We start from the raw sequence: 19,773 nt of genomic DNA, 5'->3' as shown, positions 1-19,773 counted from the left end.
GAATGGGAATGTTTATCAATGTCTGTTCCACCATTATATCTTGGCAGTAGATAAATTTGGTTTTGATTTTTACAGGTTCACAACTGGAAGGAGTTTGTCCTTTGGTGTCACATGAGACTTTGGACTTTGGACTTTTAAGTTAGTGCTGGAGCAAGCTAAGACTTTTGGGACTGTTGGGATGGAATAATTGTATTTTGTATGTGAGAAGGACATGAGTTTTGGGAAGCCAGGGACAGAATGTTGGAGTCTGGATGTATTATCCTCCCAGAACTCATGGAAATCTGATCCCCAATGTGGCAGTTTGAGTCAGGGGGGCAGATCCCTCATGAATGGATTTATGCTCTCCCTAGGTGGGGAGATTAATGAGTGAGTTCTCGCTCCATTAGTTCCCACAAGAGCTGGTTGTTTAAAAGACCTTGGCACCTCCTCTGTCTCTCTCTTGCTTCCTCTTGTCATGTGATCTGCTTATACCTACTGCTGCCTGCCATTTTCTGCCATGAGTAGAAGCAGCCTGAGAACCACCCCAGATGCAGCTGTCCCAGAATCACAAGCTAAATAAACCTCTATTCTTTATAAATTACCCAGTCTCAAGTATTCTGTTATAGCAACACAAAACACACTAATACACCTACCTGGTTTCTTCCAATTTTTACTAAACTGCAGTAAAATATCTCCTAAATTCTAGCCTCCAGTCTTAGTTCCATACTTTTGAGCCATTAAAATTAAGTCTACCTCCTCTTCTGAATTGTGACCTTTAAATATTTAAAGTCTTTAGTCAAATTCTCCCTAAATCTCCTCTTCTCCAAGGTAAGTAATCAATTATCTTTAGTCGTGGTTTTAAGCCATCATGACATCTACCACTGCCCTTTAGCTTGGCCTAAAAATCATCAGATAATTGTAGAATATAACACATTTACATTTAGTGTAGCTAAAGCACAGACTATAATTTTGGAGGTGACATCACACAATGTGCTGTGTTGAACTGAGCTTTTAATATCAACTAAAAATTAGGTACTATTCAATTGTGTTGCTCTTAAGTCATTTCTCTGATATCTTATACATATTCAATTATAGTATCTGGAGCTAAGTTTCAGAGTTTTACTGCTATCAGTATGGACTTGTTATATTACACACTTCCTTAACTTGTTGATTTACAATCGTGTGGTCAACGATAGTTGCTATGCCCCCAGGCATCACATCCTATTTCCAGCAATGTGAAATAAGAAAGATCAAGGGCAAAAGAGCAGTGGCAATAAATTTTACTTATCTTACTGGTCAGCAATTTGTCAAATGTCTACCTATATCTGCAAATGAGGCTAAAAATCACGTATTTTTCTTCCAAGCCTCTGTGGTACAGAATAGCAAGAATTAAGGTGTTGAGAAAGCTTAATCATAAGCAAACCTATGATATCTTCCACAATATATAATACATGAACATATGCTGGCTCCCGTTCATCACAGTTACTTTTATTAACTATTCATAATCCATCCTTTTAACCATTCATTCTGGAAAATTTCTTACAATTATAGTCATTTTTGCTAATTTAATGTTTATGAATATAATTTTCATGTTTTCTTTAAAAATGAGGATAACAGTTGCTGGTGTTCATTCTTCCATCACTCATACCTTGCTCTATAAGTTTTTTAAATCTTTCACGCCTGTTCAGTGATTTTCATTTACAAGTTCACTCGGGAAACTAGGATGCAATTCATCTAGTCCAACTGAATAATCCTAAAGAATCTAAAACTGACTGAGCTGAAGCAGTTTATTGGGAGAGTAGAGAGGGCTGTGTTTGGGTTGTAACCACAGTCCCAGTGACTAGGGCAAAGGTGTATGTTTTCTGTAGTCCAACTTAGGATCACATGAGAATGAGTTGGCCTGGGTTGCCATGATCTTGCTATTATCAGGCATCTATTGATGTGTAACAAGCAACTACAAAATAGGTAGCACACAATACAAGCATGTGTTCTCGCAGATCTGCAGGATGGCTGGAGGTCAGCTTGGGGTGAGTGTGGCAATTCCATTTTAAGCTGTGGGCCAGGTGGCATTGGTTCCTAGGTCAGTTCCACTCCATGTATTTGCATTCTGATGCTCAGTCTGAAGGGGCAGAAGCTACTCAGTGTTACCTATTAGATGGAATTACTGTTCAGAAATATTCTCTCTCTCCCACTCAGTTCTGTGGGAAGATCTGCCTCAGTGGCATTTGGTTTTTCCATGTGATTTCCTTTGGCCAACAGGATGTTAGTAGGTGTGAAGCATCAGAAACTGAAAAGTGTCTGTGCCTTTGTGCTTACCCCAGCACCTCTGTGACAGCCGTGAGAAGGACATCATATGGGCTTGGTTACTAATCCCAGAGAAGGTGGGAGGACTGCAGTGCAGAATGAATAAGGAAAGAGACGCAAACTTGCCCTCCCTGCCTTTCCCACTGAAGGCTTCCCATTTGGATGGAGCTGGGGAAGGGGAGAGGGGACACTTAAAAAAAATGGCATGGGGCCTGACATTTTAGTTATGCAAATAATTACCTTGAGATGAATTTTCTTATATTTCTTATTACCTGAGAATTGGCAGAACGCCTGCTGAAGATTTTACTCAGCACCACAGAGGATTTTGAATCAACTGAGGTGTGGGGAGAAGAGGGAGGGTGGAGAGCAGTTTTCTGATTGTACCCTGAGTACTGCTTGTTCTGTAAAATGTTTTTTTCATGTGTATGTATATGCATGGGTGTATATGCGAGAGGAAGGAAGGAAAGGGAAAATTTAACAGTAAAATTTAGCAGTTAACAGATTTCATAATATGTTTTATATATAAACTAAATCCATTATAACTTTTATTAATGTGAAAAAACATGATTTTTAAATTGTGGAATTCAATAAAACTCCTACACATATCTCTTTTTTTACCTCAACAAAACCAATAATTAAACATATGTTCTGAACGATTTTAATAGTTTTTAAATGTGGAAAATTTTTAGAGAAAGAAGAGACAAAATGGATGGCACAAAAATATTGGCAATAAGACAATCTTTACTGTTATCCCCTCATCCAGCAGCAGGAAACATCTCAGTCCTCACCATGGGGGCTAGCTTGCATCCTTCTGATCTCTCTCTATTGAGTAGTATTTGTAGAAACTAATTAGGCCTAAAGGATAGAAAAATACCTTCCTACCAGCACTAATTTCTCAGACTGCATATTTCCCACAGGGCCTTCCGAGACATGTGCTTTTTACTGAGTCATAAAATGCACCAGATCACTTGGGAGAGGGGAAAAGTTTGTTTCTACATTAGCTGAGGTTCCTCTCTTTGATTAAACATATTGCTACCAGGAAGCTGTAGACAGGGCCTGGAAGCAAGGGCACATAGGTCATCTGCTGTAGAGAGAAGAATCCAGAAGATGTAGGGAATGACATCCCTTAAGAAACCCGCGTGTGACAGGGAGGCACTCAGGTGGCAGGGGCTGGGGAAAGGATGTTATGAATAGCAACAGAAAGAATGCTAAAAGAATAATTTGCCTTACTCAAAAATTTTTTTCTGACTGCCCTGCCAAAGAGGCCACACTTAGGTATGTTCAAAGTATAAATGAGACTGTACAAGAGAGATTGTAAGTAAAGAGTTGAAACAATTTAAAACTCTCTGTGACTAACCTTCACGGAAGAGGATATGGGTACATTTTGCAGAATAGTAAAGCCCACAAGTGGTAAAATATGACAAATTGAAATTGAAAATGTCACCACATCTCTCTCTGATGCTTTCAGTGGCTGCTGCTATTTGAGCCAAAAGCTGAAATGAGAAACATTGCTAAGACCGTAGCGGAAAAGAAGCCATCAGATCTCAACCCGACACAATTCTCTTGTACTGCCAACTTTCTCTCCAAAACAAATGTCCTATCCACAAATGAATAAAACTACTTAGGACAAACTCATCCAGAATCTGCTATACACTGTATTAACTTTTATCAGATTATTAAAACAAATGCCTCATATCAGGACTGTATTCTGGCTAAAGCCAAAAGTGGGGGAAAGAAATTAAACCTTTGACACTTTGACAAGAAACACATTCAAGGGAAGAACAGAATCAGAACAGAATTTTTTTCCTTAATTTGAGATGATTTATCTGAAAAAGTAGATCATCATTTTTTGAATGCTATCGCCATTAGTTCAGTTCTCATACAGGTTATAAATGTCTGTTTTTTACCTTAGACTGACACCCACCTATCTATTTAATGCAATTTGTCATGGGAGAAATATTTTCTTCAATTATATTTATATTAAAAGAGGAAAAAATGGACTTCAAACCGAATTATGTGTGAGTGTCATTAACTTCATATGGAAAATATATTGCATACTTCACATACTGAACAAACAATAAACAACAAGCATGTACTAATTGTTTTATTAACCTTCTCAGTGCTTTCAAACCTAAACTTTCTAGAAAGATGTAAGAAATCTTCACAAAGATCATGCATACAAAATGATTCCCTTTTTAATGGAAACTGAGTGCTCTGCATTTCTTCAGGGGTTCTTATATCAAGAGAGTAAAGCTTATCATTTGTCATCCTCATGGTGCCAACAGAGGGACTGCAAATGTTCATGGTGTTAATGAGCAATTACTCATATGTCATTACTGGGTTTAAAGAAATTCAGACATTGGGGTGAAGAAGGCTGCAAAACACCAGCCTGGGTTCCTGGTGTAGCTGCTTCTGAGAAATCTCAGCCCTGAGCCTGAGCATTTTTTTGACCCAGCCTTCCAATGAGACTTCCTACAGTTCGAACATGGAGTCAGAAATCACAACCACAGACCCAGGTTTCTCTAGTAGAATCTCTCTGCATGGCTTAGTCAAATGACAAGAAACACATCAGAAATAGTGCTTCACCAGAATACCTGTTGACAGCTTTGGCATCCAGGAGGATCTTTATTCACTGATGGAAACCCAGAGGGCATCTAAATAATATATAATGGCAACCCAGGAGATTTCCTGGCTAGGGGACTTTTGAAGATAGAGGTATACACATACAAACACACGTAAGCACACACTCTCTTTGATTAATAGTGTGTGGTTACTTCTGGAAAGGAATAGCAGGAACTTTATTGCCATTTAGGGGATCCAAGAATTGTAAACAAAGTTAGAAAAATCTGAAAACTATTTACAAAAACAAATAAACACCTGAAATTTCTGGGCAGACTGCATGTCAGAAAAATGGAGGATCTATGTTTAAGTTTGGTCAAAATATAAATGGCATTATTGGCAATATGCATAGAAGAATATATTCAGAGTGATATATTAATTGTCCAACAATTGTTTTTCAAAACAAAATCATCAAATTTCAAAACTTGATAAATAGCTTTAAGAAGTAGATAAATAGCCTAAATCAAGAGTCTACCTTAATCTGGAAACCAGTGAGCTAAGGGCCCAGGTAGCATTTCTAGGCAGAAAAGCAAGACACATGGCAAATCTAAAGATTCTGGGAAAAGAAGAGTCAGAGGCCATGTTAGCAATAGACATAAACATCAGGGTGGCTTTCTTGATGTAACGTGCAACACTCAAGCACATACCCAGTCACAAGTAACCTATTGGAGTGGACAGGGACAGAATAAGAGGCCAGCAACCAACGTGAGTCCAATGAGAGAAGAAGGTGTCTAGAACATCAGCTACAAAGGAAGGTCCTGGATTTCAAGGCATTTTTATTTGATAGTTTGGGGTATTTTCATATAAATCTCTTTATCTCTGAAGACACATGTATAAGGGTATGTCTTGCTTGAAGCTTTGGGGACCCATAATGTAAGCAATTAAACATACAAGAAGGACAATGAATGGTAGGAAGACAGAGTATTCTTCTGACCTATTTCTGTGATGGTGGTGTGTGGGTCTCCCTTTTTCTACAGCAATATAGAAACAGGCTTTGTTGCACACTGAATGGGATTGAAGCCCTAACCACCAATGTGACTGTATTTGAGGACAGGGTCTTTAGGAGGTAATTAGATTAAATAAGGTCATAAGGATGGGACATTGATCTGATAGGACTGGTGGCCCTATAAGAAGAAGAGAGTGAAGTCTCTCTCTCTCTCTCTCTCTCTCTCTCTCTCTCTCTCTCTCTCTCTCTCTCTCTCTCTCTCTCTCTCTCTCTGTCTCTTCCTCTCTCTCTCTGTTTCCCTCTGGTGCTCAGAGAAGAAAGGTCCCATGGGCACACAGCAAAAAAGAGGCCATCTACAAGCCAGGAAGAGAGCCCTCACCAGGAGTCCAATTAGCAAGCACTTTGATCTGAGACTTTTAGCCTCCGGAACTGTGAGAAGATGAATTTTTTCTTTCAAGCCATCCAGTCTATGGGATTTTGTTGTGGCGGCCCCAGCAGACTAATACAAGCTTCTTTCTCAAAAGTCAGGATGAAAGAAAGCAATGGAAAGGCAGAGGAATTCCTAAGCCACAATGGCATGAGGGAGAAGTGAATATGGCTATGCCTCAGAGGTAGAACCTCTAGTACCCAGGCAGGGATTGATATGAGAAGAGAATATCACTATCCCCACCTGATCAGTTTACGGTCACTACTTTTATCGAATGAGAAGGCACTTTTCCCCTCTTCAACTCTCACTTCTGTAATTATAATTCATCTTCTTGCTCAACTCCCTCCTAATTCTCTCTATATTCCCTTTCAATCGTACTTTCTCTTTTCCTCATTTTTCTTTATTTTTCACTTTTGTTTCCATTGTCTTTTTCATCTTCCTCCCACTTACTCATGTACACTCAAAGTAGACATTTTATATTATTTTGTTTGGATAATCATGTAGTGACACTGGCCTTACAGAATGAAATATCCAGAAAAAGATGTAACACTTTAGATATAAATTGCAGATGATTTACAGCGTAAAAGATGAAAATAGGAAAAATTAGTTTGGTCATTCACTAACACTGGCACAATCATCCCTATTTTATCCATTTAAACTAAACAAAGTGAGTTTCCCACCTTAGAAATCCACTGACACTGCTATAGGTAGAGTGCACTAGAATATGCCATGTGGAAGTGCATACGTATGTCTGTGTGAGTATGAGTGCGTATACCAAACCAGGTTTACGTAGGAATGGAAATAATGAAAGCTTTTGCATAGACAGCATTAACCAAAACATACATTTCTTATCTAAATGTTGATGCATTTGTACAATCATGAATGTTGAGGCAAATAAAGAATTCAATGACACAAATTACTTTCCCATACACAGTTAAAATATTTGAGAACAGAAATTTAGCTTTATATCTTGAATAAAGCCCCTTATCACAAGGCAGTAGGGTTTCAGTTTCCAATTTCCATAAAACAGAGAAATTATCAAGGTGTTTGCCTTCCAGGACACGTCTAACAGATGTGAAGCACTTTTGGTTTGAAGCCTCCCAACACCGTGTAGCATCCAGCATTCCTGCAGGGCAGCAGCAGATCCCAAGTTGTGCTGAAACCATGTGCATTCAGATGCAACTTGATGAATGGGATATTGTTACATCTAACCTGACTACTCTCAAGCTACCAAATCAAATGGCCTGAGTGAAGATTGATGCATTTTACAGTGGCTTTGTTCATCGTTTTTGCCCTTTTGTGCAGTGGTATTAACACAAAACACAGTTCCAAATACAAAGTACTGATACTAGTAAACCTTTTGCCCTTCATACCTTACTCTTGAGGTTTTATTTGCTCACCAAACACAAACTCATTTCTAAAACTTTTGAAGCTGGCCTAGAAGTGGCCTTTAAAGGCCACTGAAACCTTTAAATTCTGCTGCCTACAACAAATACCTATTCAACTGTTCAAGGCCGAGGTGGTTAACCAAGTTAACAAAAGAGTTTTGGAAGAGTTACATCATAAAGGTTATCAGAAATTTCAGTGTGGTATTAACCAAAGTAGCAGATTAGCATCCAAATGGGTTTGATAGATGTATTTCAGTGTAAGATTCATTGCAACTATATGATGTGATTAGAAGGCTAAAGTCATGGACTTTCAAGAAAGTAATGCAGGCAACCAAAGATGCTATTCCAGATAGAAGCTTAAAAATCATACCTAACTGTTTAACATGCCTCGTGATAACAATAGTATGTATGATGGTAAGGCCACACTTTAGAATTTACAAAGAACTTTCAGACAGATATTCTCCCAACAATTTCTCACTAGGCATAGTTGTATTACTGTCTCTCATTTTAAAGATTAGGAATGAAAATTCAGGAGCATGTATCCAGCAAGTACCGTAGAAAGGTACAGAGCCTCCTTGTCGGACTCCTGGCCTAGCGTCTTTCTACCTTCTTCAAACTTTGATCTACCTATGGACAAAACTGCACCTTGAGATGTGCTATGTTACTCTTCTACATCCATCAACTGAGATACTCTGTGATAAACAAAAGCACAATCAGAAGGCACTATCTTATTCAATGATGTGAAAGCCCCCAGAAAGTATTTTTGATGAACTGCATGAGTCTCAGATTCCTCCAGCTCTTTTGCAATGCAGAGGAGCAAGCTGACAGAAATGGCAGTGGTTCAGTGTTACCACAGCTGTAATGTTTCACTTAACTATATGCACAGTCCATAGATGTTGATATTTCAATCATTTTAATTAACACTTAATTTTATTTTTCCTAGAAAAACAATTTTCTGAAAAACAGGGATTCATCATTAAATCTCTTCTTTACCCTGTGTAGGAGGAACCAAGGTATCCACATGTTTTAAGAGTAACTGAAACACAGCATCAACATAATTGATAGTTTTGCTCTATTTCAAAAATAAAAACTTATTTAAACTATATATTTATATGAATACACCTGGATAAATAACAGGCAATGGTATTTACTTTGTAATGATTACGTTTCTAATTTGAAATTGAAACTGAAGAAAGAATCTCTGCATTGTGTTTCTTGTGGGAGTCTTATAATTGTTAACAAAGGCTCTATTTGTCTCAGTGAAAAAGTATTTTACTCTTAATTAATGTATAGAAATGTTGTTGTTATAGAAATCCTAGTGGGATGTTCTACTCCCACAGATATCCAATGGTGTTGTAATATACAAAATTCTATCATCATAGATCATAACTTTTATTTTGTTTTTCTCTCTTTTTTTTTTTTTTTGGCAGCTGGCCAGTACAGGATCATAACTTTTAAAAGGAGATATTGTGTTGTTTTAGCCTGTGCCAAATTTGATAAACAAATATAGTCATCAAAAACTACAGAAAGAAATTACCATTTGAAACATGCTCAGGAAAAATATCTTCAATTATAATAAGACCCTTTTAATAATTTAAGTACACTTTGCAATGTGCAAGAAAAAAGGCTGGAATTTAACAAACATTGTATTTAATATCTGCTTCTATAGGCCTGAAGCTTGGTCATGTGTGCGTTTGGGTTTTTGTTTGTTTGTTTTTACAGTTTCCTGTTTCTGTACTAATTGATAGTTGCAAACACATGCTGACCAATTTGATGTCCTAATGAAAATTTTGTGAGAAATCTTTTCCAACATTTACCAATGAGATCAAATCACCATCGGACTCTCTTCCATACAGTATCTTCCATTTCATTCCTTAATGTTCAACTAAGCTTTTCATTTTATTTAATTAATCCTACTGAGAGCCATATTTACTTCTGCCACCTGAGAGAGAAGGTGTGACGAGACAGGCTTTTGCAGTCATTCTTGGCTCAGAATCCTGTTTTCAACATTAGGAACATATGTGCACTTTTGGCTGCTTAAGATGACACCCATCTGCTCAGATGGTAAGAAATCTGCAGGGAAGTTGGATGCTTCTTTGCCTTAGGGTTTAAGTGTCATAAAGTGATAGGTGTATATGAACAAGATACAGGACCTTTGACAATACCTCCATTTCAACTGGACCCAAACAGGGCCCAGACTCCTCCTTACATGCTGTTCTTCAACACTTGCCAAAATATACTGGGAAAAGGAGCAAAATTAGAAGTGTTTTTAGCTTCCAGGAACAACAATACTACAGGTGTCTTGGAAACTCAGTTGAATCCTGAAACTGACTACAGGTAAAAATAAACACCTGATGTGGAATAGATGAATTCAGGCTAAAGATCCACTATGAACATTGTCACAATAAAAAGTCATCTCTCTCATGTAGAAATAGAAATGCATGATTCACAGTTCTCCAACCATGATAGAAAATTGCCATAAGAAATAAGTACTAAAGAGACAATGGCATACTGACTTCTAAAACAATCGGCAAAGTGTACCCAACCCCATCAGTGGGAAAATAATGCCAAAGAATTGGTATATTTCCCATACATTCATTGAAAAACATATCTGCAAACACATTCAGCCAGAATATGATATAGACACTGCTAGACACAAAGGATGCATGTCTACGTGACTATGAAATGACAGTCCTTTAAGGCAGCCCACCTAGGCATCACGTCCTGCCAGTGTCATGCACCATCCGATATTCAGGATGACTCATCCCCTCAACACTCCTCATATCCACTCACCATCTCTTTTAACACTGACTTCCTACTATGAGTCAAGTACTGACAAAGATCCCTCTCCATATATGTATAACCTCGTTTAATCTTCATAGTGCTATTTGTGCTTGATAATATCTGTCTTACTCGGAACTCACAGGTATATTCATCTTTGATGCAGCCTCAGTCCCTTCCAGATTTCATTTTTGTACTGATATTGCTCCAGCAGAATGGCAGGCAGAGAACTAAGCATGGAAGTGCCTGACCAAGATGTGAGGACACCTAGATCTAGTGCCAGAAAGCACCAAAACGCAGAGCATCCTGTAATCATATACTGTAAAGGGACTGTAATATCCCTTTACAGTATAAGCAATTATTCATATAGTCTATATGGAATTCAGATGAGCCACCATGGTGCTGGGAGGTACAGAATAGAGTTGATATGGGGTGGTGGGGTAATGTCATCTGAATTTTGCTAGTAGTAGGACTGTCCACAATATGGTATTTTTGTATTTTTAGATTGTACCTTGATAAAAAAAATATTGACCTTAGGTTGTCACAGGATGAATAAAATAACAATTTATGTAACTGAATTCACATACATATATAACTGACTTCATATACAATTTATATAAATGATTTCATATACATTTATAGTACTATCGCATTTCTGACATTCTCATTATTTTTATTTTGGAATTTCTAAATGTTATGATGCTGCTGGGGATGGTGGGAGATACTGGAATATGGAGTTGACAAGGATTATCTCCCACCTCCAACAATACACATACATGCAACCCATCAAATATCCTGATAATAACTCTGCAACTAGACCATGAGCTCTCAGAAGAGGGAAAACAGCTAATAAGGCACTTCAGTAACCCAACTGAAAAGGGTGGAGGTCTGAACCAAGGCTGCTAGCAGTGGCGGCAGACAGCTGTTGACTGATAGGAGATGTAATATGAAGGTAAAGTCAATAAGACACAGTTACTTACAGGACAAGGAAGAAAGAAAAAGAAAAGGATTCCTTAACTGGAGCAACCAGATAAATGTTGGTGGCATTAAATGAGCTATAGATTTCAAGAGGAGAAGCAGGCCTAAGAAAAAAATATATGTAAGTTCCATTTGACCCTCCTAAATTCAAGGTACTAAGAAACATTCACATGTCTTTAAAAATGCAGTCTAGCAGTAGCACGTGGGACCTCCTAATTTGCCAGCAGGCAGACCAGTACCACTAATTAGGCAGTTTTACAGACAACTGTTGCTAAAGCTCACTTATTTAAGTTCCATGAGTAATAAAGACCCTTTTTCTGTTTGTAGCAGTAACTTTCTGGCTTCCATGCCAATGGTCACTACAAAGAGAACCACAGATGAGAGAGCATTTCCCATTGTTGGTATTGACACTATGGACAGTGTCAGAGACAATGGAGAAGAATTTTGGAAACCCAAAATACAGTCCTAGTTGATGAGAAGATGCCTCTCATGCAAAACAGGAAAAGAAAACCATTTCGTGGATTTATGAGGATTGATTACAGGGCAAGAAGAATATAACTGATATGACCCACTAACCTTTCATACAGGATCCAGAATAAGTTTTTTTAATGCCTTTACTGTCTACATTTTTAATACCTAATAACCCAAACTAATTTAACCAGTTAAAAATAATCTCCCTATGCTGGGAAGCTGAAAGGGTAAGTGTTGGTTTTCCATAAAGAGAACTTGTGCTCCTTGAATGACTAGTATATTTGACATCAAAATGGCAAGCTCTGTTGGATCAAAACAACCAGTGGATTTAAGAAGGTGTTAAATGCTATAGTTATGTCCAGTAAAATCTTCCTCTTAGATCTGAAAACTCTCCAAGACCTTAACAAACGCAGGTCCAATATCATCACAAGGCCTGATGTGGCTTACAGCACGAAGTAAGAAATAGAGGCAGCTCTCGCTTTCCTGCCATAACAAAATACCACAGACCAGGTGGCTTAAACAACAAAAATTTATTCCTCACCATTCCGGAGACTAAAAGTCCAAGACCAAGGTGTCATCAGGTTTGATTTCTCCTATGGCCTCTCTCATTGGCTTGCAGATGGCCACCTTTTCGCTGTGTGCTCCCATGGCCTTTTCTCTCTGAGCATACTTCCCTCGTGTTTCTTCCTCTTCTCATAAGAACACCAATTCTACTGCATTAGGGCCCAACTTTATGACTTCATTTAACCATATTTATCTTCTTCAAGGCCCTATCTCCAAAGACAGTCACAACAGTGGTTAGGGCTTCAACACACGAGTGTGAGGGGACACGATCCAGTCCATAACAGTCCCCTTCCATTTTCTTTCCTTCCTGAACAATTAAACCTAAAAGCCTTTTCTTGAAGACAAAGCAAGATGGGCATCAGTCTAAGCTTGGGTGAGGGCAGATTGCAGTGGCCTAGTGTAATGTGTCAAAGCCATGTGGGGTGAGGAGAGTGACAGGAAGATAGTCACAGTGCACAGAGGGTGTGAGGGGAAGAGAAGGAGCAGTGTATCAAGGCCAAGAAGGGGGAAAACATCCATGCTGTTAGGAGTAGGGAAAGATGGCAAATCATATATTCAGGGGGCCCAGGCAAAGAGAAGAGGTGTTCCACCCAGCAGGGAGGCCTGGCACGGGGTGTCAGAGTACAGGCAGAGCAAGGACAGCATCCATGCAGGAGAGGTGACAGCAGCCAGCACAGGATATTTGAGATCAACTGGGTCAAGAAAGGGGACCTTGCATTTGGAGGGTGTCTTGCATGGGATCTGAGAGCCCTACTGGGATGAGGATGGAGTGGTAGTGGCAGCCTGGCACAGGTTTTTAAGTGTGAGTTGTGTTAAGGAGAATATTCACGTGGGGAGAGGGTAGTGGCAGGAATGAAAGATTTGTTACATACAGGAAAATTCATCAAATAAGTAAAACTGTTGATAGTGGGAGCCTGTTTCTTATTTTCAGAGAAGGGAATTATAAATATGGAGAAGGAAAATCTATAACGAACCCTTGGTCGTTGGATTGGAATTAAAAGTTCCAGTGTGAATTCATGGCTTCCAATATATATACAGAGATACAAATATAGATACAAATGAGTGTGTGTGTGTGTGTGTGTGTGTGTGTGTGTGTGTGTGTGTGTGTGTGTGTGTGTGTGTGTGTTTAAACTCACATATATTCCCTAGTCCTGTCCACTGAGGGACCCTGGAAGCAATGCTACACTAAGTGCTGTGAGCACAACCAGATATTCCTTAGGAAACACCATCCTTACCTAAAACAAAACAAATCTCCTCTGACGAATGTTTGATTCCGACCAGGGGGAGGAAAAGTAAAAGGTGAGTCTTTATCTTCTGTTATGCCGGAAAGTAAGTATCAAAGAGTGATGAAAACACATCAAAAGGACAGAGAAGCCACCTTAAAGGAGCTGTCACTGGCCAAATCTTTGCCAGTTTGAGCATCAAAATAAACAATTACAGTAAAAGATTTAAAGCCATTGTATAAAATAGAAAACCAGAGTTCACATAGTAGAAATAAAAAAATACTTAATTCGAAAGTTTGATGAGAAATGGGATAATTATATAGAATCAAATTACCTCCTCAAGAAATATTTATTGATCGTAAAGGGACCAAGAGTAACTTACAGGGAAGAAGCCTGGAGGTAGCACTGTAATCAAGTGATCAATGTGAACATTATCAATAATGGGACAAATTAATGCCCTGAGCCACCTGGTAGGAGGCGATGAGAAGAACACAGCATCACTCCTGTCACTGTCCTACTTAGGGTGTTTAACATGAATATACTCACGAGAAAATACCAGACATACCAAATGGAAGGACATTTTACAAAAAAAATCTGCCTGTATTTCTTAAAGGTGCCAATGTAAGGAAAGACCGAGGAACTGTTCCAGATTAAATCAGACCAAAGAGACATATAACTGAATGAAGTGTATGGACTGGACCCTACTGCTATAAGAGATATTTATGGCTGAAACATAAATGGATCCTGAGAATTAGATGTTAGTGATGCTTCAGTACTAATTTGTTGATTCTGGTGGTTGCATTGTGGTCCTGTAGGAGATGTCTTTGCTGGAGGAAAAACACACTAAAATATGCAGACTTGATGGAGTAACGTGTTGGCAACTCAAAATGGTTCAGGAAGAAATTTTTGGACTGTTTTTAACAAAAGTTTATAAGTTTGAGGATGTTTTTAAAAATGAAGAAAACAACGTGATCAGGTTTAAAAGGTGTGGAAATTACTCCTGAAAGTGCTGAGGGGGACAACTTCAATAACTTTTTTATGGACTGCTTATAATTTTACTAGCTGGTGACAAATGTTGCTTTCAAAGCATTTTTTTTCTTTTTTTTTTTTCTTTTTTTTTTGCTAACAAATTTGCCAGGATGCTGTACTTTACTTAGATTTTTATTAAGAACTTTACTAGTTTAATTCAAAGTTCAGAACTTCTTCTTAAATAGCAAGTCAGAATGTCAACAAAGAAAATGGGATTTTTTTCCAAGATTATAGCTGGGCAGCCTCAGTTTTTAGCCCTCCTCTGAATGTCTCTCACTTCCTGAGAGGGGATGATACTCTCATATCTCCACTGAAGCTCTGCTCGAATCCAGTGAGCCTTCCACTCAAGTATTCCCATCCTGTAAGAGCCTGTAGCATGAGTTACATGGCTTGAGTATTCCATTTTGACCAAAAGTTAAAATATCTGCAACTGGCATAGCTTTATGATAATTCTCTCTTTCCAAAACTAAGCTACAATAGTATTTCCCTCATTCAAGCAATGTGTTTTCCAATAGAACTAATGAGAGTATTTAATTTCATTATTGTTATGAAGGGAATAATAGGAAAGGGGTGCTTTGTTTCTGATGTGTATTCAAGCAGACCACTCAGTGATATCACTGTATAAGATGTGTATTAACATTACATTAAGAGTTAATTTAAGTAATGGGAATTGAGTCTTTTCCTTTAGGTACAAATTTTCCCATAGGCGCAATTTATGTAATTGTTTCCTGGACTTTTTCATTTTTGTTGCATGATTTGGTTGAGTTGGAGAACATCAGGCAGTCACTTTTTTATAGCCAGCTGGAAAACCAAACATTCTTGTCCCAGTCTTGAAAACACACGGAACTGAGAAAAACAGGTTTGGTTTTGTTTTTTCAATATCTCTGGATCCAGAATCTTATTGAATTCATTCTACAACCCTCAAACCATAAGTGGCTTATAGAATATTTCACGTTGCTTTCAGCTAAGTCACATTATGGAGTCAGACAATGTCCTTTGCATTGTGATATTAACAGTTGATCAGGAAAATGGGAGATTTAAAACAGTCATCTCAACAGACACAGATGGAGTCAAACCAAGGCGAGTGGGAGGAAGTTATGAAGCCAGCTGTCTAGAAATGAATGACAGACTCTCCTTGCTGATCTCTCCTTCAATCTGAAATAAAGTTCTCAGATCATAACCTTTATTTAGATGTTTTGATAAATTTGCTTTTAAATTTTACTATGAAAAACTGTAGTTGCGCATTACAATAATTAGGCTAAATTCATCAGTAGTTTCTCAGGGCTTCTGATGGTAAAGAGGGGGAAAGTGATCTTCAGATATTTAGGAGAGGTGATATAATAAACAGAGCACAAGATTTAGAGCCCGCCATGGCTCTAAAAACTCTATAATCGCAGGTTACACATTTGTTCTATAAGGCCAATGTGAACTATACAGAGATGCTGTTAAGAATCAGTGATGTAATGCGTACAAAACAATGAGCACATTGGTGGTACTCAATGACTAGCAGTTTCTATTCATTTATAACATGCTTGATTCATCTTGGTGCCACTTCGTGTCTATTGTGCCTTAGGCATACAATAAATGAAAGGTTAAACCAGTATTCCTAGTGAGTTTCTGTTAATCAACTAAAGTAAGCACTTTCATATTGAAAGCATTTAATAGGTAAATCCATAAATTAAAAATAAATATCTTAACCTAGTTCCCTCACAAAAAACTGATAGAACTGAAATATTCCAAATAAAAGGCTGCTGGTTGTTCTGATTCTCTCGATGCAATTCCAATCTTATTTAAATGGGTGGAAAGTTGTGGAAGGTGATCCTCTTTTGATTGTTCATTGGCTTCTATTTTGTTTTAAAAAAGGAATCACAGAATCATAGTATTTTAGAGCTAGAGATGGGTCAAAGAGATCTCTAAAATACCCTTTCATTTTATAGATGAGTGAGCTAAAGCCCGGGGTGGTAGAGGGACTTGCACATGATCATAACAGCAGAGCCACGATTAGAAATCAGGTCACAGAAATCTCAATGCAATTTTCTTTATTCTACATCATCCTGCATAAATCAAACCTAAGATATAGTGATACACTTTGGTGCTTTAGAAAAGAACTCTGCGGTGAGTTATGGAACAAAAGACATCTTGGATCAATGCAACTCAGGGTGGGACAGGAATCATAGCTAATTCAGTGGACATTTCTAAGGGAATTAATAAATTTGACATTGCCTTTCTTCATCCCCAGGCACAAAATGTATGAATTATTCTAACATAAGTACTAGGGTCTTACAAAATTGTTATTAAATGCATGTTGTTCTTTCCAAGATAATGGTAATTTGTTCTATTGAAAGAGATAGAAAAACTGCTCTTAAAAATGAATTTTGCTCTTTGAGGTTGTGTGGAAAAATTCAAATACAGTCTTTTCCTCAAAGGCAGAGTGGTTTAGCCTCAGAACACTTACTAACTGGGTGATCTTTGGAGGGTACTTCATTGATTTATGCCTAAGTTTGCACTTTTGTTCATAGTAGTTATACAGTTATTATAGGAACTGGTTGATATTACATGTAAAATAACTTAACAAATGCTAACTACTTCTATTATTGTTTATATTGTAATTATCACCACACATGGTCAAAACAGAAAATACTCACCTATAGCAATATTAGATTCTTTCTCTTTCCTCCTTATACTTTATCAGTGCAGCTTATCCATCTCAGATCCCTCTATCATATGATTAAATGGTTTCATGCAATTTTTTTTTAAAGTTAATCAACCACTATGCTTTTTGCTACCGGACTTTTTGCTTCAAAATAAAGTGACAGTTAACAAATATTCACACTTCCTTCAATGGAATCTTAATGCTATTTGAAAGTCCTCTTATTCTCCTCCTCTTAGTAGCTTTTCAAATCTGCTAAGCTCCCTCCCCTTCCTTTGTAAATCAAGATGAACATAAGAAAGGAAAACTTGTTAGAGATCAAAGTAATATCAGTAATAAATTTAATAAGGATGTTCCTTGGTATCTGTAGGAATATTTTTTCTCACAATTCCTATTCAACATAGTACTGGAAGTACTAGCCACAGCAACCAGGCAAGAGGAAGAAATTAAGGGCATCCAGATAGGAAAAGATTAAGTCAAACTGTCCCTCTTTGCAGATGACATGTTCCTATATATAGAAAAACTTAAAGACTCTACCAAAAAACTCTTAAAGCTGATTAATAATTTCAGTAATGTTACAGAATATAAAATCAATGCCCTCAAATTAATTGCATTTATATTCTCCAATTACAAACTAACAGAAAGAGAAATCAAGAAAGCAAGCCCATTTATAGTAGTCACCAAATATAAATAAATAAAATACCTAGGAATCTATTTAACCAAGGATGTGAAAGATCTCTACAATAAGAACTACAAATCACTACTACTGAAAGAAATTAAAGAAAACACAAAAAGATGGAAAGATATTTCATGCTCTTGGATTGGAAGAATCAACATTATGAAAACATCCATACTGACTAAAGCAATCTACAGATTCAATGTAATCCCCAGCAAATTACCAATGACATTCTTCACAGAAATGTACTCCTTTTATACCCAACTCTGCACTTCTGCGCTAAAAGCTGGAATTAGAGTTGACTCATTCTGACAGGTATTGCCTAAATTAGATTACTAGACAAATATATTATTTAAGAAATGAAAAAGACTAATAAATACTAGAAAACCTCAGGGCAAATATTATTAATCTGAATATGAATTAGATTTGATTTACAATGGATATAAATTAAGTTTGATTCCAGAAATACCTGAAAAAAGACCCTAATTTATAAACATTTTTTTAGGTGTTAAAAATGGAAAGAAAGCTTTTTTTTTTTTTTTAAATTAGAGCTACAGGTTAAGTAAAACTTACTTTAAAAAAAATAATCTCTATAAAATAATGCTAATTCTGTTTTTTTCAAACTTGGATATAGGAGAAGAAATTTTAGACTTTCCCTGAAAAAGAAAAAATCATAGAATTTTCACCAACTCAAACTGAAAAAGTAAGTCTCAAATCATTGTTAAAAATGCTTAAAATCTGCTGCCAAACACACACACACGCACGCACACACACACACAAGAATGCTTTCTCTGGTAAACTTATATCAATGTCTTTACTTTTCATTTACCTTAAGACATCTACATTAAGACAATTACTTAACATGGATTGTAAAGTCCTGGAATATGAAGGCCCGAGAATCAGGAGCTCCAACATCTGAAGGCAGAAGAAGATGGACGACCCAGCTCAAGAAGAGAGAGTGTAAATTCTCCCTCCCTCTGCTTTTTGTTCAAGTAGGGCCTTGCTAAGGGTTGAATGTTTCCTCCGGAAGTTCATGTTTGGAAACTTTATCTCCAGTGTAAGTGTTATGAGTATGGGAAATCTTAGATTGCCAGGACTGTACCTTTATGAATGGATTGATCCATTGGTGGTTTAATGGGTAGTCATGGGTGTGGTTATAATGTCCTTTAGAAGGATAGCAAATGAGAAGCTTAGCTCTCTCTTGCTCAGCCCATTCTTGCCATGTGACACTTTACATTGCTGTAGAAGAAGGTCCTCACCAGATGTGTTCCCTGGACCTTGGACTTCCCAGCCTCCAAAACTTTAAAGAACAAATTCTACCTCTTTATAAATTACCCAGTTTCAAGTATTCTGTTATAAGCAACAGAAACGGACTAATAACAGGCCTCTGTGTATTGGATGCCCACCCACGTTAGTGAAGGCAAATTTTCTTTTCTCAGTGTATTGGTTCAAATGTTAATCTCTTTTGGAAACACCCTCACAGACAGACTCAAAAATAATGTTTTACCAGCTGTCTGGTCATTCCTTAGACAAGTCAAGTTGACATGTAAAATTAACCATCACACTCTAAAAGAAGGCCAAATGCTAAGAACAGCCAAATGAGGCAGGAGCCAGCTGTGACACATTATTCACCTGGAGTATCAGGCTCCCACCATCTTCATGGCCTTCTTGAAGTTTAATAACAACAATTTAATGATTGATAGTACCAACCCAGAAATTTTCATAATACCAAGTGATC

Source organism: Cynocephalus volans, chromosome 5 (genome assembly GCF_027409185.1).
Source record: "Cynocephalus volans isolate mCynVol1 chromosome 5, mCynVol1.pri, whole genome shotgun sequence".
Classification (NCBI taxonomy): domain Eukaryota; kingdom Metazoa; phylum Chordata; class Mammalia; order Dermoptera; family Cynocephalidae; genus Cynocephalus; species Cynocephalus volans.
The sequence above is the reverse complement of the archived record's forward strand: the minus strand, read 5'-3'. Positions refer to the sequence as shown.